The following is a 24,332-nucleotide window of genomic DNA, read 5'->3' as shown; positions in this document are numbered from 1 at the left end:
GGAGACTCAAACAGAGGGAGGTGAAGTAATTTGAAGCCACATAGCAAGTAAGCATGGAACAGGGTTTTAATGCACTCATCCTGATGCACGGTCCATGCCCCTGGCCGCCAGTTGTCTCAGGTGGGCTGCCTGCCGGCCAACCTTGCCCACCCAGAGCCCTCATCTTAGCTCACAGCTGCATATGCCTCTTGAACATCAGGATCTCTGCTCCTTATCTGGTCATTTCCTCCCTGAGGATTTTTGTGGTCCGTCTTTCAAGGATGGTGCAATATGTCGGTACTATGTAGACCACAACCTGCTCTTCCTGACACGCCCAAGCGTGTACGCGCCATAGACTTCTTGTGGGAAAGAGAGCAATACAAAATAAATTGCCTATTTATGAAGTGGGTGTGCTTTTTGGAACAGATCAAAACATATCTGGTTTTCAGTATTTGTATTTTTTTTAATTTCCGCACTCATCAGAATTTAGGATTTGGCTACACTAAACATTATTAAAGTGTTTTTCTCACCCTTAGTGAGGAATTAGATACTTTGCGTAGCCCAGGCAAATATTTTTCCTATAATCTCAGGAAAAGCCTGTGTTGCTGCTTTTGTCGGCAATTAATTACTTCATTATCGATGACAGGAAGTTCAAAAGAACCCAGAAAAGAAACACGATCCTGTATTGCAGAACCCAGAACAAGACACGTGTGTACCTGTCCTATCAGTGTCCTAAAATTGTTTCTGCAATACTTCGTTAAGTAAAGCATCCACTTCTAGATAAAGTAGAATTGGTGCAGTTATTCTTAAGGACGTTCTTTAGGTGAGGACGCCGGGAGAGATGGCCCCAGCTGGTTGGTTACATCTTGCTCTTAAGCACAGATTGGTCTTAATAGCTCACTGTTCTCCGTAAGATGTAAACAAAATTGACTATTCAGCACCATTCTCCTCTCTTACTGTCATTAGCTTCCGTAAATGTGTACTAAAACCTCGGGAGTTGTCATTGATGTGCCTATAGTCAAGATGTTTCCCAGCTGTGAATGTGGGGGTAGCCTCCCATATCTGCGAGTAAAGCCAGCGCTGGTCATTTCAAGAGTCAGGGTCAGATCTGATGGTAATTCAGTTGTTTCTGAACATTTCCCACCCTTACCTAACTGCTCACAGACTCGGGCCTCTTTTTACCTTTTGCTGATTATTATTTACACTGTAAGGGGCACCTGACTGAATGCCGCATATACATTTACTTCATTTACATTACTGTTATTATTGTTGTTGTATTTGTATATTATATACCACATTATCATTATTTATGATTGTTGTTATTATGTGATGATTATTACTTCTGTTTTACAAATTAAAAACAGAGGTTCGGAGAGGTGGGGTAACTTACCTGAGTCATACAGCTAGCAATAGAATTAACAATCAGAATCCAGGCCTTTTCTGATCTGAAGATGAGGCTCCTTACCCAGCCATCGTGGATCCTGAAGGGAACTTAGCAATGTTGATTTCCAGCTCCTCATTTTATGGTTGAACAAGGAAGGAAGCATGACATGCCCAGAGTCTCACTTCTGTCTTTGGTCTTTGGACCACCATGCTCTTCCTGGCACCCCAGTTCTCACTTTTTGCCTTAGACAGTGGCCAGTCACTCCCACAGGTCAGCCTGAATGAGTTGACTTCCCTGGAATTGGTTCTGTTGTAGAAACAAAACGAGTAAGGTTTTCATTAACAAGTGTGAAAACGTAGCTTCAGAGATTAAAAGAAAAAGACATGTTGGAGGCAAATGGGTATAAATTTTGGGCTCACCAATTCCTTTTGGAACGAACAAACCAGCAAGCTCACGGCCAAGCACTGCCTGCTGCTGTCCCCCCCACCTGTGTTCTTGGGGTGCAATGTGGGATCAGGAGGCACCCCTCCTGCCGTGTCCTGGAGGGATTTCCATTTCCACATCCAGAAGGCTGGTATGACAGGAGTTTTCCTCTTTCCACACATGTTGTCATTCTAACTTGTGCTCAGTTGGCTGTGCCCAGAGCACATCCCGGATGTTCCCCTGTGGCCTCCAGACTCAGGGCTTCCGATGAAGGAGCAGGGATGGAAGACAGTTCTGTAGGGGACAAAATATCCTCCAATGAGGATAGCAAAATATATCCTCCAATGAGATTGTTGTTCAGTATTCAGATCTCACCAAGAAGTCAGATTGGAAGGGGTCCCCAGGATCCCCAGTGTATACAGTGGTCCCTCCCTTATCTGTGGTTTCAGTTAACTCGTGGTCAACCAGGGTCCAGAAGGGGATGATCCTCCTTCTGACCTCTCGTCAGCAGGTCAACATAGCCTAACACTGCATCCCAATGCCTTCCTCAGTCACCTTATCATGCGGGCATGTTGTCATTTCCCAGCCTCTTCATGAGGATCAAGCGGGACAATAGGATGTTTTGACCACATTCACATAACCTCTATCACCGTATATTGTTATAATTGTTCTATTTTATTACTGTTAGCCTCTTACAGTGCCTAATTTCTAAATTAAACTTTATCATAGGTGTGTATAGGAGAGAACATAGTATATGCAGGGTTCAGGACTGTCCACAGTTTCAGGCATCCCCTGAGGGGTCTTGGAAGGTGGTCTCCTCACAGATAAGGGGGCACAACTGTACTTTATTTTCGGTGTTTATTAGTGGGCAGTGGGACAGAGAGGAGCGAGTTATGACAACTGTCACACCAACTCGAAGGAACCCCTGAGACAAGGGAGAGACCCCCGACTCTGACTGAGCCCCGAAGCCTCTTGACCACTGGAAAGTCTTGCTGGTCTTGACATCACGGAGGCCAACCAGCCTCTCTTCCTGCATGTGGGTGGGAAATGGCCACCTATGATACAGGCACTGAAAACACACCTGAGTAGCCCATTCCAAGAACATGAGAGAGTCTGGGGCTGTGGTTCTGGGGAGCTGCACTTCGGGAATAATTCCACAGTTCAAGTTCTGGTTCTTGACTTGGCAGGTGCTGGGACTCAATGTTGTCCTGGTGTTTGCAGAAGTGTCTGTAGCAGGGGCCTTGCAGGTATATGTAGTATCAAAAGGATGTAATTGATTTAATGCAGCCATTTTATAGTGATCAGAATATTCTTTTTGCCTCTCTAGCATGTCCTGGTCTAGAGAAATTGGATTTGTGGTTGGAAGGTTGTTATGAGTGGGGAACAAGAGAATGAAGGGAGAAATGGCCTCAAATAGCATGTCATTTGAGAATGGCGAGGCCTGATGAATCACCCACAATTGAGTGTATTCCTGCCTTCCTGACTGAGCACCTCTCTGAGGGATGGTCAAGATACACACTACAAACTTCTGTCTCACCAAATCTTTTTCATTCTCTTTTGAGGAGAGCACAGGGTAACTGATTGCATTGTGGCTTATATGATTATGATTATATTCAGGCCTTCTTCTTCTCTGACCTTATGCCAGATCATGCACAAGGAACTGGGAGCATCCAAAGTTTCTTTAGTTGTGCGTTTTCAAACATCTCTTGTGTTACTTCCAGAGCTGCTTACTAGCACCAACTGCACACACACACACGCATACACACACACACACACACACACACACACACCTATATATACATATGTGTATATATATATATATATATATATATACATGAAAATGTTTTATGGATATATACTGTACATACAGAAAAGCATATAAATTTTCCCAAAGTTGATACATTTTCACAAAGTTATTGGAGTCACGGAGTCCTCACTCAGAGCAAGAAATAGAGCACAGCCTACACCCCACAAGCCCTTTTAAGCCACTACCCCGTCTAGAGGAACTGCTGTCTTCTAACACCATGGTTTTAACTTTGCCTGTTTTTGAGCTTTCTATAAATGAAACTCACTGCACTTTTACTCAACATGATGTTTATAAGCGATGTCTATGTTGTGTGCAGCAAATAGTATGTTGATATCATTGCTGTATAATATACATTATAACAACATGTCATTTATTAATACATTCTACTCATTCGAGTGTCTTCAGTTTGGTGCTATTATCAATAGCGTTGCCATGAACATCTTGTATACGTCATTAGGGTGAATTGGCTAATCTCTCCAGGTTTTCTCTCTTAAGATAGTTTTCTCTCAGAGTTCTGGGAGTATGCTGTTGTCACTCCCCGGACGGGTTACAGGACCCTGTGTGCCCTTCCTGCCATACCATGATGCCATTGGTGGAGCTGGCCAATCTTTTCCAGCCAGATTGTAAACCCATATCCTAAGTAATCCATATTTATTAGTCGAATGCATGTTGTGATGAGGGGCGGGAACCTGGGTCGCAGTACAACATGAAATTGTGCAAGGAGGGACAAATTAAGGAGAAAGGTCAAGTCTGAGATGCAATCGAACAAGAGAACTGAAGGGCTAGTAACTGGGGACCCTCTGTCATCCTTTGTGGGGGTGCGTTTGTCACGAGAACCCATGAGATGCATTAAGTTAATAAATGTGTAATCACTCCAGCTGCATCTGTCACTTTCCAGAAGAAACCTGTGCCCACTGTACCCAGCCCATCTACAGTACACACATTCCACAACATGGCAGTGTGAGGGGAGAGGGCAGAGGCACGGTTTCTTTGTTTTTCCTTTCGGAAAGTTCTAGCAATGTAGTGAGAGTGAGTACTGAGAGCTCCAAGGGCAGGACCACGGGATTGTTGGCGTCCAGGATGCAGGCATCCTGGGCATCTGACAGCAGCACTGAAGTGAACTTCAAGCCTGTAGAGACCTTTGTTGCCTTGAGCATTACTTCACCGAACCCTTCCTCAGGAATTGCGAGCCAGGAACTGTCCCCAAAAGTGGGGAGCTGGCTTTCCCAGTGGGATTGGCTGCTTTCTATGCAGTGTGTTAGGGGAGGGGTGTGCACCAAAGAACCATCCACCCTCAAGTATCTCCTGAGCAGCCAGCCACATGGTGCATCTGAAAACTTCTCTTAGATACACCCAAACTTGTGGTTTCTGATCCTGAGCTGAGACATCCGGGTTCAGACCTGAAGAAGGACCGAATGGAAGGCATCTGTCCTACCTCATACTGAGTCCTTTGTCCATGTGGCCGCTTGTGGCTTGACACTTAGTACATTTCAGAAGCAGGACCGGAATTCACTTTTCCTTTTTTATTTTTCAAGAACATAACGTCGTCACTTAAACACTTTTTAAAGTGTTGCCGTAGACAATGCCTGTGCTCTTTATCAAAGCCCCCACGTTGGCCACAGCTTGAGCTGGTAACTAAGAAAGGGTCAGTTGGGAAAGTCATCATAGGATTGCCTGTGGACAACTTAAAAAGGTGTGTGCGTGTGTGCACATGTATGTGTGCAAGCACATGTGTGTTGTGTATGTACTTCTGTGCGTGTGAACACACATGAGTGCACGTGTGTATGGGTGCGTGTGTGATGTTGGGTGTGCGTGTGTGTGCATGCACATGTGTTTGTGCGCATTCACAAGCACTCACGGCTGTGGACACAGCCTGGCGAGAGGACCGAAGGGGCAGTAACACTGTTGGTTTCTTTACTCGCAGCAGGCTGCCTGCAGCTGTTTATTTTCCTGGAGTTGAGGCTTCCTTCCCTGCGTGGAAGGCCTGCTGGGACAAAGACCACCCACCTGCCATTTCTTTTCTTTTCTTTTCTTTCCTTTTTTTTTTTTTTTTAAATCTCTGGCAGCCCTGAGTCTAGTCGTACTTCAGTGTTAAAGGATTGGCACCCACTACATTTTCCTCAAGCCACGTTGATGTTCGCCACTGGCTACATTTGGGACTCAAGACTCAAGCAAGTGGTTCCTAATGACAGTCACTTATGGACATCAAAGGGCCACGTGTGTGGCCCTTGAGCTTCTCAGGGCAGCAGGGAGTTGAGGGGGCGTGTTTTACAGACACCCTGAAACGAGTTGTTGCTGGGCTTGGTGCCTGTGGATAAAGGCTGGGAAAGCTCTAACGAGGAATGAGTTACAACTCACAGAGGACGTAAAAGGAATTAGAACCACCTCAGTTGCCGAGAGCCTGCTTACGTGTGTGATGTTGGCTGGCCCTGGCCCACCAGCTGCCACAGCTCTGCAAACCTGTCCCCTGCGTCTTCTGCTGTCCCTTCCAACCCCAGGGTCAATCCCAAAACTTCTGCCTGTTCTCAGACCTCTCATATGGTTCGGCATTAATTTTTAGAATCTACCTCAACATTTATCTCCTGGAACCTTGGACGTAAGCCAGAGAGGCCTTGCCTTTGTGGCCCCCCCGCTCTGTTCTGGTCTTGCTGGTTGTTTCCAGAGAGAATTCCAGGCCTGTGCTCTGTGATCAGCACTGTCTTTCCACCCAGGTGGCCTGGGCCCTCCCCTCCACGTGGGACGTTGAACGCAAGGAATACTACAAGCCATACCGCAGCTAATGCGAGCAGGTGGAGCCACGCGGAAGCCGCCCTGTTGCTCTGTTGAGGCTCCAGCACCCATCATTGCCTCCTGGGCTGAGCACGGCGTTCTGCGGGCTGACGCACAATGAATATGTCCTGGTAACAATGGGAGCATTAGCCATCCCAGAATCCTAGGCCAACGTGGAGCTGTTTTTTGTTTTCCTTCCTCAAGTATGGGGAGCCACACTCAGCAAAGCAGCAACTGAGTTTCAGTCCTATTTTATATATTTTCATTTTCCCAATCCTGGTATTAAAAGTATGATCATGTCTTCAAGTTAGAAGCCAAGGGACAAAGTTTGATATTTAGTTATTTAGGTAGGTGTGTATGCATGCATGGATGCTTCGAAGCAATTGTAGGGAATGGTATCCGATTTTAATAAACCCTAAAGTAAGTAGGCCATTGCATGGAAAAAACAAGGTACTTTGCTTATTTGAGTCCTTATCTTGAGATGCTCAGTAAGTGTGTGCTGAGCAGCTTGTATCTACAAGTCATCCAGAGAGGTGAGCTCACGGGGAAGAGAGGTCCTCAGTGAGATAATTTTCTAAAAGGCATAGGCTTTGGGTTGATCTAGAAGCATAACTGCCTTTACACAGATTCTGGAGGCAATGTAAACTGCCCGCTGAAAGTTCAGAACCATCCATGTCCCAGGTGACCAGCGGGTAAAGGCCTTGGAGCCAGGAGACTTGAGTCCCAGTCTCAGCTCTGACCCACAGGACCTGAGTGGCCCTGCGCAAGTCCTTCCCCCTTGGCTCTTCCCTTGCAAAAGGAAAGGATTCAGCTGGTTTGCATCATCAGACAAGCTTCAGAGTGCCCACTGGAGCCTGTCGCTTTGCTAGGTCCTGGGAATAAAAAGCTGACCAACTGGTCACTGCCCAGTTGTGTTCTCAAGGAACACAATGTCCTGTTGAGAAAGAGGAATGACAAAACCAGCAATTAGAGCTCAGTGGAAAGGGAACGCTTGCCCAGGGTTGCTTTGGTGGCAAAGAGGCAGGCACTGAAGAAATGGGAGTGTCGTTCAGAAAGCATTTCTTGTGGTGAGTGGCACTTGGGCCAAGTTGAGGGGAAGGACAGGGCATTTGCAGGACAAGAGATGACTTCCAAGGTCACTTCCAGACCTAAAGAATTGAGTCTAATTGAGGTGTGTGATCTGTGCAGAACTCTGGCCAGATGGGTTTCCCTTTCCATTCCAGTTGTGTCCTGGCCTGGAGCAGCGGCCCTTGGAATAGTCCCTTCCCCATCCTGACTGGATGGAGGAAGCCACAGAAAGGCTCAGCTGTCATTCCCCCTGGATTCCTGCCGTGTGCACTTCGGCTGTCCATGCTTCTAGGGCTTTCTTCCCCAGCTGTCATGGCATAGAAGTTCTTCTGGAACATCTCTAGTTAGAGAGTACCTGGTAGTCTTAGCTTATGCAAGAAACGAGTTCCAGAAGATCTCATATGATTTAAACTCACGTAATTTGAGACTAGTTTTTCCATGGAAATAAGTGTATAGAAGGGGGGATATGATCTTCAAAGACATAAATCTACAACTCTTAAAGGATATTTTTTGCTTATTCTGAGGAAAATGTTTGAAAAGCATAATAATATACACATAATAATAGTGTTTTACAATCTCTAACTTGCTTTCCAAAGTTATAAAATTTCTAATCTTTTCCAACATCAACCCCTTAATGATTGTGTAAATGACATTTCTATAGGATGTTTTTAAAGGATTTTTAATTGTAATAGCAGTAGATATTTAAATGGCAACACAGTAGTCACTAAAATCACTTCCATGTGTTCTGAGACATGAAAGTGTTGGCCATTAGGAAGCTGATACAAAGGAAAGCTGGTGTTTCCATTTACCTGGGAAAGTAGCTCTGAATATTAGTACTTAAGAGAATTGGGACAATAGTGTAACACTATTGACCATTCATTTCCTGCCAACTCTGAAATGATCTGGTTCTTTAATTTTTTTTAATGTTTATTTATTTTTGAGAGAGAGACCGAGGCAGAGCATGGGAAGGGGAGGGGCAGAGAGAGAGGGAGACACAGGATCCGAAGCACACTTCAGGCACCGAGCTGTCCGCACAGTGCCCAAAGCTGGGCTTGAACTCACAAACTGTGACATCATGACCTAAGCCAAAGTCTGACGCTTAACTGACTGAGCCACCCAGGTGCCCTATGAAATGATCTGGTTCTTGATAATTTTTTTAATTTCGATGTTTGCACATAAAATCAAGCTTTATTAATACTTCTATAACCTTACTATTTCAAATTTCACATAAATTCAAGTCTACATAAAATGTACTTGCACTCTGTTTGCCAATATGTCTGTGAATCAGTGGAAGAGAGTAAAGCAAAATGGGGCACCTGGGTGGCTCAGTCGGTAAGCATCAGACTTTGGCTCAGGTCGTGATCTCGTGGGTTGTGTGTTGAGTCCAACGTCAGGCTCTGTGCTGACAGCTCGGAGCCTGGAGCCTGCCTCCCTCTCTCTGACTCTCCTCTCTCTCTCTCTCTCTCTCTCTCTCTCTCTCTCTCTCTCTCAACAATAAATAAACATTTAAAAAATAGAAAATGTACATTGCAGATATATATTCAAACCATGGAATGTCGAACTGAAAGGCTCATCTGGGGAGGGCGGCCAGTCCAACTTCATTTACAGATGAAGTGGGGATCCAGGTACGTAGAGTCAAGAGCTCAGATAGTGAGTCAGATCTTGTTTGTTTTGTTTTATAGTTTGGCGTCAGGCATTTTAGCCAACTCTGAAGTTGCGGTAGTCTAGCTCAGTGCCCGTCAGGTAGTATAGCTCAGAAAATTCTGGAGATCAGTCTTGAGTAAGGAACTCCTGTGTTTCCCACTCTGTACCTTAGCTTTAGAGCAAGAGACTTCTTAGAAGTAAGGAGAGGCTATTCTGTTTCCTGGAAAGACGGCATTCAAGAGCAGCAGGGAAGGGAAGGTGCAGACCCTGAAATCTTCAGCCACAGCTCTCCCCTACCTGGAGCGCTGGAGCAGCTTTGACTCTTCCGTTGAAGGTTGACCACATCGGGGTTCCCAATCCATAGTGAGGAATGCTTGCTTCCGAAACGGGAGCCCCAGAATAAAGGGGAAGCCTTTGAGATGGTTGTCTTAATTAACCTAATTAAGCTGTAAATTGCTAGAGTATGTACCAAATTGCATTTGAAAAGCCACAAAGCTGGCTGCATAGAGATACTCAACCTTGGCATGAAGTAGTCCTAGGTTTGCCCTTTCCACTCACTACTTAGATGACCTTTGACAAGTTGCTTATTGGTTCTATTTCCGCATCTAGTGCAATACCTACCACAGGATTGTTGTGAAAAGTCAATACAGCCTTTGTTTCAGATGCCAGGGCCTAACCATTCAGTACATTCCTTCCGGCCTTTTTAATGCAAATATTATGTCAAAAGCCAAACGGATAAAAATGGCTTTCACAACTAAAAATGAGAGATTCCACCATCAGATAGAGTTTAGACTTGATCCCTAATCTCACGTTGACTTCAAACATTATCGAGAAACTGGTAAATGTGTGTTCACAAACAGGAATGGATTTGACAACGTGTCACTGGTTCTCACACCAGATCTTTCATTAAGTGTGTGAGGGGAATATGGTTTGGTTTATGGTTTATGGGTGGCCCCCACCCCACCCCCCATTTTCTCTGATCTTAGGGAAATAACTGGCCTAGGAAATCCAGGAGTCTACTTCCTGATGGTATGGATTCTAAGGAAATTATTTCTTTTCTGGTCTTAAAAAAAAAGTTACCAAAACGATTTAATGAGCTTTTTTATTATTTACAAAGTAATTTTTAAAATGATTTTTAGAAGTCTGCTCACTGTAAATTGTGTTTTTCTTTTCTTCCTTTCCATTTCCTTTCTTTTCCTCCACCCACCTGCTTCCTCCTCTCTGTACAGAACAGGTTAAAAAAAAGAAGAGGGCTTCCTCCATCAGGCTCTGGGCACTGGTGTCCAGATTGCCCCGCCCCCTGCCCCGGGGTGAGGCTCTGTCCTCCCAAGAGCAGGCTGGAGGACAGTTCCCCCTCTCTCTCCAGTCTCTCTCTCTCTCTCTCTCTCTCTCTCTCTCTCTCTCTCTCTCACCTTGGGGGCATTTGTCAATATGACTCTACAAATGGCATTTTCAAGTTGCCTTTCTTTGATTGCTAGTGAGGTTGATGACATTTTAATTTCTTCTGTGTTAAGGTCCTTCCCTGCCCCTGGGGGTGGGGGGCGGGCGAGGAGCGGGCATCTGCTTTGTTTTGTTTTATGGTTTATGTAATCAATGATGCGTGATCTAAAAATGCCTTTCTCAGTTCATCTGTATCCACACTATATTAATGGAAGCCCTTGGACTTTGGCCTGTGGTTTCCTCTTCAGTCTTCATTGCCATTGCCATTCTTTCTTCTTTTGGTGTCATTGTGAGGGCTCTAACAGGAGGGAGATCACACGTGTCTGGTCAGCAGCTGTGCAGACCCCACCAAAAAGACTTTGGACTTTTATTTTTATGCCTCTCACAGAAATATCAAACCACAGCGGCATACAAGTTGGCATAGCCTGATTCTAGAGACAATGTTCTTTAACTCATTAAAAAACAAAGACTCACTGGTAAATGTTTCTCTCTTACCATTTTATATAAAACATGGAAATATTTCCTTAGGAAAGAAAAAGGAGAGAAACAAGATGTTTGGTAGCACATAGCACACGATTAAAGAGATGCAGGGGGTAAATACCCTGATTTAAGAGGACCTTTAGGAAATACCGATGGTTTATTTGTGCTTATTTCACAAACTTCACTTCTGTTTATTTGGAACCTCTTACTAGGTACCAGTTTTCCAGCTCCTTGGCTGAATTTTTAAGGTCTCTTCTGTGGCACATGGTCGTACATAAACATATGTCTTCCCTTTCCGTAATTATTCCTTACATCTTCTTTTTACATGTTGAGAAGTCAGATTTGGGGGGGCCAGTGCTTTTGTAAGATTTTCACATTCCCTTGAACACAGCCAGTTAGATCATGAAGCGCTAACTCAAGCTTTAGTTAGTGATAGAATCCAGCTAATTAATTTGTAAGTTTTCCCTGCCTCCAGAGTGATCCCTGTATACCACTCGGCTAGTCAGACAAAATCACAAGAGGAAAGGATGTTCAGGATTTATTCCATTAAGTGATTCTGTTCTATTCACTATAGGAAGAAGAATATTCCCTTTTATTTGGCAGATGTAATTTCCGAATGTTTTGTGTGTCTGATGCAGCCATGTGTGGTAGTGAGCCGTTGCTATTTAAACAATTACCCCCCAGAATTTAGTAGTTTAGAGCAAAAAACATTTATTATCTTGTAGTGTCTGGGTCTGTAATCCAGTACAGTTTAGCTGTGTCCTCTGGCTCAGGGTGTCCCGTGGGGCTGCAGTCATCTCAAGGCTTAACTGGAGGAGGATCTGTGTCTAAGCTCACGCACATGCCCATCGGCCAGAGGCCACCTTCGCGAGCCTTGCCACAAAAGCCTGTCCATAGACAGTTCAGCATGGCCTCCCAGCCAGAGTGTAAGAGAAAGTGAGCAAGAAGGAAGTTACAATCTTTTTTTTAACCTAATCTTGGAAGTGATAACCCATCACTTTTGCCATTTTCTAGAAGTCACCAGGGCCAGCCTCCAGTCAAGCTGAGTCTGAATACCAGAAGGCAGGGATCACTGGAGCCATCCAGAATGGCTACCTCCCATACTGTGAAAGGACTTTTTTCCATGGTGTTTCAACTAAAATGATTCAGGGTATCAGAAGGCATGAACATAGCCTCCTCTAGCCCCAATGCCGTTTACTGGCTGTGGGGGGAATAGCATTGACTGCCAGCTAAATCCACAGGGCCGGTTGCTGGTTTCGAGCTGCTACCCATTTCCCCACCACGCTTCGTTCTTTCACGGATGGCTCACTCACCCTGTCTTCCAGTGGCTTCCAATCACTTTTCTTCTTGAGTTCCTCTCTGAGCTTTGAAGCCAAACTTCTTCCCAACTCACTGGCCTCTGAAACAAACACACAACTCTCATGGGCTTTTACTTTAAACTGCAGGGAAGCCACTGGACTCAACTGGAAACAAGGAAAAACAGGGAAGGGTGGAAAAGTACCAGAAATCCACACAAGTGCAAGACTAGCTCTTGTAGGAGGAGGAAAGGAATAATATTTAGGGAGTACTGAATGTATAGCCAGAGGCTTCACTAAAGGTCTTCCAAATATTAACTCATCAGTTCTCAAACCAACTCTACAATGGGGCTACCATTACCTGTAATTGACCATTTTTCCAACTCAAAATACGAGGACACTAAAACTCAGCAAGAATAAGTAACTTCTTCAAGTTCATAGAGTAAGTGCCACATTTAAGATTTGAAGCGAGTTGGTTTGAGTCCAATGGGTATGGCCTTCCCACACACCACGGAACTTGTTAGGTGGCCGTCTGGACCCACTCCCCGGATTCTGGTGTGGAAGTGAATCATGTTCTTGTCCTGCCAGTCTACTTGGTCTTGTCAGGGGGAAGTTCTCAGACTCCAGACAAGGCTAGGGATAAGATGGTACCCTCCACAGTCTCTTCCAGTACCTTCTTCATACTCTTGCATTTGCCCTGGGCTATTTTTCTTCTTCACAGAGGAGGTATTTTATCATTTAGGAGTCTGGCCCACCCTCAGCCTCATGAATGAGGAAGGACATTCACTACTTGCTCCCACATTGGCACCAGTCTTGAAGTGGCCCCTTTTCCTCCTCCCTACTTCAGAATGGGTGAACCCATCTTCCGCTGGACTAACACATATGCACAAGGTGTTTGTGGGGAAGGCTGATTCCACTCTTCAGACCTACAGGCAGAGCTGATAGCCGAATTATTGAACAACTGCTGGAGCAAGGGCTTGGGGGCCTCGAACCTGGGCAGACATTAGCTTAACTGCCGGGTCATGGAGAGGTCCATGGGGTGTGGGGAGAAGGACTGAGGCAGGAAATGGTGGCTGGGGAACACTGAGGTGCTTGGACACCACGTTTGGTGCCACAGAAATGTGCTTCTGTGTAGCTACCTGGCTATGTATTTCTCTTCCTAAAAGTAGTAGTTCGTAATACTTTGGGGGCACAAACCTCTTAAAGAATCTGTGGATCTTCTCCCAAGAGACTGGGAAACCCATAAACTCCAGATTGAGACACGCCCTAAAAAGTAGGGCTTGGCCTCTTCTCTCATTGCTGGGAGCCTGCTGGAGCCTCAGCCCAAACCCTCCAGCTGGGTGACCTGAAGGCAGGTTACCACGTCAGGGCTGGCTGCCTCAGAGCCCTGACCCCCTCCCAGATTTGCGGCTCCTCTTGTGTACTGTTTTTGTTTTTTTTTTTAAGTTTGTTTGTTTTGAGAGAGAGAGAGAGCACTCATGCAAGTGAGGGAGGGTTAGAGAGAGAGGGAGAGAGAGAATCCCAAGCAGATTCTGCACTGTCAGCTCAGAGCCTGAGTTGGGGCTCAATCTCACCACCTGCGAAATCATGACCTGAGCCAAAATCAAGAGATGAGACACTTAGCCAACTGAGCCACCCAGGCGCCCCTCTTATCTACTCATAAGGAGAGGCTGACTTCTCAGCTCATTTGTAGAACAGCAGTGATTGATACCCCTTGGTTCAGTTTACCCATTTTCCTAGGTTCCGACCCACATGTCCTATTTAATAACTCTTCCCTTTGACAAAGCATTTTTGCAAAGCTCGCTGCTATATTTAACCAACATCAAAATCCTGTCCTCTTGCTCAGGGAAAACACATTCCACTGAGGGGAGAAGGGGGGGGCAGAATCCTAAGTGATGGAAACTACTGCTGGACAAAGTCTTTAAGAACTGTCCAGAATGAGCATGACAGCCACGAACTTTTGCCGCTGAGCACTTAGGCACAACTAGAGCCTTAAGGGCCAGCTTGGTGGCCCTCCGTGGCTTGACATCACAGAGTCTCACAAGTGCTGAAGACATGATGTGGTGTTCCTTGGCAGTCACGTGACCACTCTCTCAGGCAGTTGTCTCTGGAAATGTAAAAGATCCTCCATAGTGCTTGATGGTTCTTTTGGACTCCGCTCATTCTACTGACTGTTTAAGCCAGCTGGATGACGCCCGGCACAAGCCCCAGATGAATGACGACTTAGTCCTGTGGGAGGCGCCATCTGATCTTTTCCCCTGTCCCTTGTATCGTTCTCCAGCTTTCCTGCTTGATTCTCCAGCTTTGCCATCTGCTTGGCAAAACTCAGGGAATGCGTGGCAGCCATTTGATTTATTGTGCTTTTCACGACAGTAACATCTTCCAAACATTCCACCCGGATAGCCAGGCATGACTTCCTTTGCCTAAACCCCTGTTGTTGGGCTCTCATTAAATATGCTTTTCTCAGATGTCACTCCATCATATCCCAGAAGGTTATTTTCATGATTTTCCCTAGAACTAATGAACACTATTTGCCTTTTGACCTCCTCCTTTAGGAAATTAATAGTCATGTTTGCCACTGGGCAGTGCTCAGGAACTTGTTTATTTAAAAATGAGCTGAAAAGATCTTTATCTCAGAAGTGTGTGGCTTAAAAGAAAACTCAAGTAAAGAGACAGTCTAAAAGTTTAGCCGCAGAAGAATAGACATGGAAAAGTGCAAGTAGATGAGTGGGCTGGTCAAGGCATTAATTGGTCAGCATGGTATTTTTCAGTTTTTTTCCAATGAGTTCAAAGAGTTTTCCTAGAAAGTATATCACTGTACCCAGTAGTATCTAGTAAAAATAGCCAGGCTTCTAGATGTTACCTGGCACCTTCCACCTGTCCTCATGTGAGGTTCTTTGTCTCTCCTGCTTGACAGGAATGTAAATCAGAGTAGTATTTTCAGTTACTGTGGCTTCTCTTGTAGTGGGGGCTTTGGACTTTCTGCACCCCACCCTCTTCTCATGAGAAGTGAGTTATTCCTTGAGCATAGCCTGGGAATTTGAGGAAGCATCTCTTTTTTCATAAATGAGAGTTTTGCTTTAGCATTGTACTCATCAGGACCCCCAGAAGCAAGACTAACCAATGCCATGTTTGTTTGACACAACTACCTTTGGAAATAACAGGAGTGGTCTTCACCGTTCAGTTTCAAAGCTTGTTTAACAGGGATTCTGGGGATACAAGCACTGCTCTGTGTAGAAACTATGGAACTGGTTATTTCTCAAATGGAATAGAGAAGCAGAACCTGAGAGCAGTCTTCTTGACCTTGGAGCACGAAGGCGGTCTCCCTCGTTAGTCCTTACTGAAACTCAGAGTGTGTCCTAAGCGGTTAAGGATCTGTGTGTCCCTGGAGGCACAGAAACCAAAACGTGGCCTGCACCCCTTCCCTATGTCCCATGCATCAGAGGCTCTGGCCCTCCGCCTGTCACAGCTGCCCCATGCCTTTCCTTGGACGGAGCTGCTATCTTCCCAGTGCTTCACCCCACAGGTCGGGGCTCCAGCCCACGCTCACAGCAGTCAGGATCCTGTGCCTAGCTGTCTTTTGGCACATCTATGAATCATTTCCTTTCCTGCCCATCTGCTGGTGATCCATCACTGAGAGGTGCTGTCTCTCATGACTCCTGGGCGTGTCTTCTCCCCAAACTGGGCAAGGCACCTCCAGGCGAGATCAAGTTTCAGGTTTTCTGGGCATTCTTGATTATATATGAGGGTAATTGGATCATTATAAAAAGGTGAAAACAGGTACAACTGTTACTACACTTGATCTTAGCCAAAAGGCTGAGAAGCGATCAACTGTTACTATATTTACTGAGAAAATGTAGAGGGCCCAGTTCAGAACTCATGGTTGCCAGGGGCTTGGAGGGGGGATGGGAGAAATAGGTGAAAGGGGTTAAGAGGTACAGTCTTCCAGTTATAAAATAAATAAGACATGGACATGTAATGTACAGAATATGGAATATAGTCGATAATATGTCAACAACTTTGGTGACTCATGGTAACTAGACTTTTTGTGGAGATCATTTTGTACTATATATAAATATCAAATTTCTATGTTTTATACCTGAAATGAATACAATATTGTAGGTCAATAATTCTTTGATTAAAAAAAAATAAATGCAGACCTTATTGTGATATAATTGAGAGAATGTGCCATGAGCACATGGGCTTTGAAGACAGCCACATCTGATTTGAATTCTCATTCTGGATCCATCATAGCTGGATGTCTTCAAATTAGTGAACTTTGTATTACTTAGTTTCCTCATCTGTCAATGGTCTCGATAATAATGCCAAGGTCATAGACTTTTTTGTAGAGAGTTCATGAACTGTAATACGTGAAACTGCTTGAAGTGTAGATTTTTGATCAACAACTGGGAATTTCTTTCCTCTCCCTGCAGTCTCCCTGTCTAGTTGCCTGTTACTTAAAAAAAATTTTTTTAATGTTTATTTTATTTTTGAGAGAGAGAATGAGCAAGCTAGCATGAGCAGGGGAGGGGCAGAGAGAGAGGGAGACACAGGATCAGAAGCAGGCTCCAGGGGCTTGAACTCATGAACCATAAGATTATGACCTGAGCTGAAGTTGGACACTCAACCAAGTGAGCCACCTAGGCACCCCGCTGCCTGTTACTTTAAAAACTGTGTGACCACCTCTATGTACCTTGCAAGGGCGGTCTTTCCCTCCGTATCTGTCTGATTTGACCTTGCTGTCTAATGGGCTGGATAATTACATGGTAGGAGTCCTCCCCACCATCAGGGAAGAAAAATGCCGCCTTCTTCTTCTTCTTCTTCTTCTTCTTCTTCTTCTTCTTCTTCTTTTATTTTTTTTTTTTGTTAGTGCAAAAGCTCTATGAAAGCAGAATAGCCAATAGCATGGTCAGTGTTTAGGGGGACAAAAGGAATCATCTGTTAATGAACAGTAAGTGATGCCCGTTTAGACAAGGGAAAAATTAATTAGCAGCCCCCAACAACAACCCAGTGTCCAAAAACTCATGGTAAATTTCATTTTGTTCATTTTTAATTTCATTTTGTTTTTATTTCCACCAAATATGCACTTCTGTAGCTGTCCTTACCCGATGGCCACCAGCTTGGTGTCAGAGGGTTCATGTGCCTGTTAATTTGCTCACCTCATTTTGTTTTTATTCCTTTCCTTTTGGGAAATAGAATTTTTCCCCCCTTACATGCATGTGTAGCTTTCTTCTTCTCTACTCAAAGACACCATATTTCCACTTTGTGTAAGTTATCATGTACTGTTTTTTCAAATATTGGTGTCTCTGCCATTGCAAATGCCATTGTCCTGTGAGTTTGTGAGTGAAGTGGCTTAGCCATCCAAACTCACATGTGGCTCTGTCCAAACGATTGGCTACTATCATCTACGTCTAAGACATTTACGATGATGGATATATGAAAAACCAAATCCTCAACTCCTCTTCAATCTTAGAGAAATATTAGAAAGGAAATTTACTGAGTAATTCTTCCTCTGCAAAAGGAAGTGGGTGGCCCTCCTTCTCCCCCAGGACTAGGGGAAAAGCAACCACGATGTCTGGGTGAGGAGAGAGCTTTATTTAGCAGGGTAGGAGAGAGCTGTCAGCAGAAGTAGGGAATACACACTGAGATGAATGTCTGCTCATATTCATGCCTGGTTTCTTGAACTTTTCAACTGCATGATGGTCTTTGCAGCTCACCACCCACAGTGTGGACCCACATCTCTCAGGTTGCTCCAAGGATTCTATTTAATGCAATTCAGTAAATATTTACAGAGTGCCCGCCCTGCAGCAGGGAGTGTCTGGGGTGCTGGGGATACAGCAGTGATTCAACTACCTGCAAAGACCCCTTCCTGCTGGACTTGCCCTTGCAGTGGAGTCCAGTCTAGGTAGGGTCTGAGAATGCCCCACCTTATCACTTGGCAGTCAACCATGCAAGGCCTGGACACAGTAAGTACAGTGAAGGGTTTTGTGGCCCTGTGTTCTTGCAGATGCCATTCCTCTTTGCTGGTCTAACTTTTGCTTAGCCATCAATATCCTTTCCAGAAAGCCTTCTTTGATCCCATCCAGGCTAACAAAGCTAGTCCCCTTCAGCGTTCCCTCAGTACACTCTGTACCCGTGTCACCAAACTTGCTATTGTGTTTATAGTTAACTGCTCTGGGGGTCTGTCTCTCCTATTAGAATGTGAGCCCCTTGAGGGGCACCTGGGTGGCTCAGTCGGTTAGGCCTCTGACTTCAGCTCAGGTCATGATCTCGTGGCTTGTGAGTTTGAGCCCCTTGTTGGGCTCTGTGCTGACAGTTCAGAGCCTGGAGCCTGCTTCAGATTGTGTGTCTCCCTCTTTCTCTGCCCCTCCCCCACTCATGCTCTGTCTCTGTCTCTGTCTCTGTCTCTCTCTCTCTCTCTCAAAAGGAATAAACAATAAAAAAAAAGAATGTGAGCTCCTTGAGAACAAGGATCTTGTCTTGATCTTCTTGTATCCTTGGCATTGGGCCTGGTGTGTTGGTATGTAGTATGTGCTCAATAAAAGTGAGAGCAATTGGATGAAGGAAGGAATGATGATCGGTGACATCAGACATCCACAGTATCCACGGTACCTGCTCTGCATCTGTAAAACTTTCCAAAACTCACACAAAGGCCAAACGTTTCTGAGGCACTCTTCTTCATGACACCCAAGACCACTTTTGCATAGCCCTAGCTTCTGGACACTGAAAGGGAAGGACGTTGCCCAGTGTGATGGGTTGGGGCGGGGAGCACACTCTGCAAGAGAGACCTCAGTCATTATGTGTAAAACTATGTTCGCTGCTTGGACAAACCTAGGAGAGCAGACAGAGGTCCTGGGGGTGGGGTCGCTGAAAGCCAAAGCTCTCAGCTTTGGAAACTGGGAACAACAGCTAGCAGGAGGGAGGAGAGAACAGACCATGTAAACAACAATCAGTGGTACCAGCAGCACCCCACCCACACAGGGCCACATCCCAGCAGAGAGCCTGATGTCGCCAGTGCCTTGGGACAGAGGAGAAGGCTCACTGATGCTCAGTGTGCAGTGTAAAACAAGGCAGAGAATTTTCATCCCAAAAAGGTTTTCCTGAACATATCATGATTAAGCTAATTTGCATTTAGTTGAAAATGTCTCTGCATTGAATAGTCCATTCTGCTCATCACGGAGCTGTCCAGCACCTGGGTTCAACGCCATGAACATGGCCAGGGTTGGAGAAGTTTAATTTGTGCAGCTTTTCATCCTGAAGGTCTCCTTCCCCATCCTGCCATCCTTGGACCCAACCCCAACCCAAGGAAAGGAAAAGAGACCATACAATGAGTCTGAGACCCCAGATCTCCAGAGGGCTTGCCAGGATATGAGGATGCCCATGTCATGGCACGTGTGGCCCTGCACCTCGGGCGTCCTTCTCAGCTGTCTCCTTGGGGTTGGCTTTGCTTTTAATTGTGACATAGGAGCACCAGGGTGTTAATATCTAACTGTCCAATTTAAGACGGAAACCCACAAGGGTGGCTAAAGGAGAACTTTCTCCACTCACATGCTTGTGAGAAAACGTGCAGACCAGAGATGGGAGGTAACTCGAGCTTTGTATCTTTAAATATATGATACTCTGCACCTCGCCACCTGCCGATCTAATTACAGACACCTGCAGAAATCCAGGGCTTTAGCCCTTTGTGGTTTTGATCTAACCCGGAATATGCATTATTGTGAAGCATCTTCTTTATTGATGCTTGATGTTTTTTGAAAGCAGAGACAGATTTTAATATTTGGCAATCCCTCCCCCCCCCTTTTTTTGGTTCAATGAGAATGTATGCATTTATTTTTAATCATATATTTTCTGCTGCAAAAATAAGCCATGTTTAATTAAGAAAATTTAGAAACTACCAAAAAGGACATATGCTCTGCAAAATCACCCTCATATCTTTCACCATGGATAATGAGGTAATGTTTTAGGGCACAGACTTTCCTTTGTGAATATACATACGCGTTTGAAACAAAAATGGGATCATCTCGTGTCTACTTTGTATCCCGTGTGTTCTAGATGCCTATTCAGGTCATTCGACCAATATTTATTCAAGGCCTACTATGTGCTGAACTCAGTTGTAGGCACGGTGGGTTACGTCTGGGAACCAAGCAGGCAAAAATTCCTCCTGACTTTGAGTTTTTCTCTGGTGGGAGAGTCAGACAGTGAAGAAGGTGAGCGTGGACAGTTCATGGGCCAAGCAGGGTTAAGTGATAGGAGGGAAGATAAAGCCGGGAAAGGGCCAGGAGTGTGGGCGTGTTGGCAGTAGGAGGGCTGGAAGTTTACCCAGTGCGGTCAGATGTGGTCAGAGAAGGTTCTGCTGAGAAAGTGATATTTGAGCAAAGACTTGGAGGAGTGGAGGAGCTCTGTGGCTCCCCACAGGATGGCTTCTAGGCGGAGGGCACCGCAAAAGCCCAGGCAAGCAGGACTGGCAGCCTGCGAGGCCCATAAAGGGATGTGAGGAGGGAGCAGAGTGTGAAAGAGGCGGGTAGAAGATGAGGTCAAAGGTAATGAGCCAGGTGCTGTAGTTGCCAGAGGGGCAACGGGACGGCCAGCTTTCACGGTGTCGCTCTTGCTGATGGGATAGACGGTGGGGGATGGGCGTGGAAGCCAGGGGAGGGGAGGATGTCTGGAAAGTGTTGCTTTGGTGGGAGGGCGTCAGGGACGAGACTGAGCCACAAACCTCAGACCCCTCTGAGTAAAAAAGCAATTCAGAAAAGTGTGAAGACGTGCTAGGATTCCTTCACCAGTTTATTTCATTCACATTAAAAAAATATATTATCACAAGATCACAATAGTGATACATGATTTTAAAACTGCTGTCCAGGGGAGCCTGGGTGGCTCAGTCAGTAAAGTGTCCGACTTCGGCTCAGGTCATGATCTTGCGGTTCGTGGGTTTGAGCCCCCGTCGGGCTCTGTGCTGACAGCCCAGAGCCTGGAGCCTATTGGCTTCTCTCTCTGCCCCTGTCTGTTTCTCTCTCTCGAAAATAAATAAACATTAAAAAGCCCTGCTATCTAAATAAGTCTAAAATAGCCATATACAATATACCATGTACAATACAGGCTCCAAGTGATTAGAGAGTACTGTCTTATTTGGCACATTTTTCCCTCAGTGAGTCATGTTAAAATGTTGGCACCTTAGGTTTGATAAAATACAGAATTATGAGTAGAGCTTTAGTCCTGCCGAGACTTCTGTACAGGGTTGCCAAAATAGTTGGAGCAGACATCCCTTCATGTGTGACACAGTTGTGTTTGTAGTTAACTGCTCTGGGGACTGTCTCTCCTATTAGAATGTGAGCCCCTTGAGGGGCACCTGGGTGGCTCAGTCGGTTAGGCATCCGGCTTCAGCTCAGGTCATGATCTCGTGGCTTGTGAGTTCGAGCCCCTCATTGGGCTCTGTGCTGACAGTTCAGAGCCTGGAGCCTGCTTCCGATTGTGTGTCTCCCTCTCTCTCTGCCCCTCCCCCACTCATGCTCTGTGTCTCTCTCTCTCTCAAAAAAGGAATAAACAACAACAACAAAAAAAATGTGAGCCCCTTGAGAACAAGGATCTTGTCTTGATCTTCTTGTATCCCTGGCATTGGGCCTGGTGTGTTGGCATGTAGTACGTGCTCAATAAAAGTGAGAGCAATTGGATGAAGGAAGGAATGATGATCGGTGACATCAGACATCCACAGTATCCACGGTACCTGCTCTGCATCTGTAAAACTTTCCAAAACTCACACAAAGGCCAAACGTTTCTGAGGCACTCTTCTTCATGACACCCAAGACCACTTTTGCATAGCCCTAGCTTCTGGACACTGAAAGGGAAGGACGTTGCCCAGTGTGATGGGTTGGGGCGGGGAGCACACTCTGCAAGAGAGCACACTTAGCATTCTGTTTAGGACTGGGGCAAATGCGGTCTCTCCTGCCACTCTGTTGAAGCCCCCACCCCCAATCTCAGCAAGTCCCAGGGTGTGGGGCTTTCTGCAGGGACCTCTCTGGTCCTGCCATTTCTTATGGGTCCAGGATGCACTGAAAGCAATGTGATAGCCCTACCATGACCAAATAGCTCAACGGCCATACTCCATCTGAAAATGACACAATCATCAGAGTTAGGACTCTAGGGGAAAATCTGGGATATATGGTCACCATGCCTAAGTAATCACATGAGGTCATTAAAGAGCCAGTCTTGAGGCAGAGAAATGCTGGCTTTCCTCCCTGAGATTCACACACTAGCCTGAAGCCTTTGGCTTCCTGGAATCTTAAATCAAACTCAAAAATCACTTGGCAAAATCTCTGAAATGCCAGGATCCCCCTAACCAGCTCTCGCACTTTCTCAACAATGGATGGGTATGTTGGGCTGTTTACACGCTGTGAATTGAAACCTGCATTCTCAACTCCAGAGTCCCAGGTTCTGTGGTATCATTGGACCTATCTGGGTGGTCTGGGAGGCCCTGGGTTTAGGATAATGATACTGATTTTTGTTACATAGCAGCTGCACAGGCTTCAGGCAAGATCGTGCTGTTTGGGGGCGAGCCTGCAGTGACCACATGCAGCTGGGAGGCCTGCGGTGAGAAACCAGATTCCTGAGCAACTGTCCCCTCCTGAGTCCATGAGCTTTGCCTGCCTTCTGAACAGTTTACAAATGTCTCTGTGGAGTTCTGCCCTCACCCAGCCTTCCTCTCTGGGTTTGAGCTTTTCCTCCTAGTTTTCTTTTGATATATTTCCCCCTCTTTCCCTGGATTCATTTATTTAAGTTCCTTCCTTCCAGGGGTGCCTGGGTGGCTCAGTCGGTTAAGCAGACTACTCTTGATCTCGGCTCAGGTTATGATCTTGAGATTTGTGAGTTCAGGCCCCGCGCTGGGCTTTGTGCTGACAGTGCAGAGCCTGCTTGGGATTCTCTCTCTCTCTCTCTCTCTCTCTCTGCCCCTCCCCTGCTCATGCTCGCTCTCCCTCTCACTCTCTCTTTCAAGATAAATAAATAAACTACAAGTTTAAAAAAAATTCCTTCCTTCTGGATCATATTTGTAGGTTCATCATTATGAACAATTAGTAAGAAGGGGGCTTTTCAGACACTGGAGGTGTCTTACAGGGAAATGGTACTCTTAGGAGCTTTATGAAATCATCATTGTTTTTCCCCATTCTAGAGCTGTGAGTGGACATTATTTCTGAATCCACTTTTTCTCTACTTGTCTCTAGGTGATGTGCTTATCTTTGGCCTATAGTGGTACATTTATTTCTAAGTGTGTGATTAAGGGACAAATCATACAATTAATGGTATTTATGTCCCTCCCTATAAATGAAAAATACATTTATTGTATAATGACTCATATGAAAAGGAGAAAGATCATTTCTATTATAACCCTTATAACCTCTACTCCTCACAAGGCTACTCTGTTATTATTTCAGACATGTGAGTCATTGGCTTAGATTATTTCATTTTATGATTATTTGCCCTATCTATTACCGAAAGGCATTGCAACCAAGATTCTGGAATTTAAAATAATGGGTTAACTTTGTGATTTCTGAAACAGAAACGTCTTTTGTTAGAGTACAGCATCGCGGAAGTGAAGCCACCTCCCCCTCCTGTATAAACTTCAAGTGCATGCCTGGTTTCTGTGTGTAAAGAATAGTGAATCTGGTGTTTATACCTTACATGTGTACTGGACAGAACACGAATATCAGATGTAGGCCATGTGGTCAGGGGTCATGAGCTGCAATTAACAGGACTTTTTTCTGTATGTGTATCCATTTGCAGGCAAAAAAATTAAAAGATGACACAAATTGTTTTGAGATGGGAAAAGATTCTCTACTTTTTGTTCCAAAGGCCACTTGGTTTTAATGTCTCTGCTACATCTTGTTAATGTTTTGTTTTGTTTTGTTTTTCATTTTAAGTAAAGCTAATCTTCCCTCAAAGAATGTATTGTGGAAAAACAGAGAGACCTGGCTACCCAATAATGAAATCCAGGTTTCCTATCTGAACTGTTTCAGAAATTAATTTAGACCAAGGAGTCTTGTCCAAGGAATCA

At 45.2% G+C, this 24,332-nt stretch overlaps 1 protein-coding gene and 1 pseudogene across 2 annotated transcripts in view; one reads left to right on the top strand and one right to left on the bottom strand.

Annotated features, from left to right (window-relative positions):
- ZDHHC14 (zinc finger DHHC-type palmitoyltransferase 14) overlaps positions 1–24,332 on the top strand; it is a 290,130-nt gene that overhangs the window by 136,659 nt on the left and 129,139 nt on the right. The window lies entirely within an intron of this gene.
- LOC113599010 (uncharacterized) lies at positions 16,033–16,117 on the bottom strand (annotated as a pseudogene).

Source organism: Acinonyx jubatus, chromosome B2, assembly GCF_027475565.1.
Source record: "Acinonyx jubatus isolate Ajub_Pintada_27869175 chromosome B2, VMU_Ajub_asm_v1.0, whole genome shotgun sequence".
NCBI classification, from domain to species: Eukaryota; Metazoa; Chordata; class Mammalia; order Carnivora; family Felidae; genus Acinonyx; species Acinonyx jubatus.
This window is presented reverse-complemented; position numbering and strand designations above follow the sequence as displayed.